The following is a 1186-nucleotide window of genomic DNA, read 5'->3' as shown; positions in this document are numbered from 1 at the left end:
GTAGGTGAAGCAACCCATCTTGCCTGGAGGTTTGCCCTCCAGTTTCTCAATTCTCTGTTCACCATAGGTAATCCAAAGGAAGCAAGGATCTCTTCTTCTTCTTCTTTAGTTGGAGGCAGCAACGATGAGAGAAAATCAAAGTCACTGCAGCCATCGACAAATTTGTCTACCTCCTCATTCTTGAGATTTTGTTTAAGCAAAACCCCATCTTTGATAGGAAAGTTGATTGATGAGCACATTTATATGTAAGTGTAGTAAAACATTCATTTTACATATTTAGAATGGAGCTACCCTGGGTTTTAATCTCTTTTTGCAGGTTTTATATTTTCAAGGCTTTAAGGACTATCGAGCGTTATATCTCCAATTTTACACGTAAAGAGCTCCTATTTCTTTTCATGGTTGTGAAGAGGACGAAATTCTAAGCAAGATGGAAGTGTTCAATTGCAAGTACACATTCGTTTGATCAACCGTACAAGTGATTATTCTTTTAGGGTCAGAAAAATAATAATGGATCAGAACTGAACCGAGATGCAGAACCAGCCCATCTGCAGTTGTCCCAAGGGTATAAGGATTATTCTAAATGCCAACAATGATCGATAGACCACATCCTTAAGTGATTGAAAATTCGGTTTTAGTAACAACAACTACCTAGCATAGTTGGTGAGTTGTGGTGTGCAAAATCCTTTGTTTATTAGGAGGTCTCAAGTTCGAACCTCTTAGCTGCCATTTTGTTGCGGTTTTTCTTTTAGAAGATTTTCTCTCTCCTACTCATCACTTAAAGGAAGTCAGCCAAGATAGTTGTACGTAAGTTTGAAGAAGAGGGAGAAAAAATAAAAAAAAAAAAAAAAAAAAAAAAAAAAAGACAAGGGCATAGGTGTAATTTTCTATTAAAATAGAATATTGTCCAAATTCAAGCAAGAAAAATCGGCTAAAGGAGGTTTTTTGTGCAAGAAGAGAGAGAAAAATAAAAAAATCATGGGAGATCTCTCTCCACACATTTTCTCTCTTCTCTCTCCTCCACTTCATCAACAAGAAAAAAAATCTTTTTTTTTAAAAGCTAAAATCGTTAGCTTCCCTACCCTATTCTGTATATAATAGAATTAACACAAGGGGAGGAGGCACTTCATTCTTCTTTTAGGGTTTTTTTTTTTAGTTTCTCTGTCTCTTTCTCTAGTTTATCTTTCTC

The sequence above is a fragment of the Macadamia integrifolia genome, chromosome 2, assembly GCF_013358625.1.
Source record: "Macadamia integrifolia cultivar HAES 741 chromosome 2, SCU_Mint_v3, whole genome shotgun sequence".
Taxonomy (NCBI): Eukaryota; Viridiplantae; Streptophyta; class Magnoliopsida; order Proteales; family Proteaceae; genus Macadamia; species Macadamia integrifolia.
The sequence above is the reverse complement of the archived record's forward strand: the minus strand, read 5'-3'. Positions refer to the sequence as shown.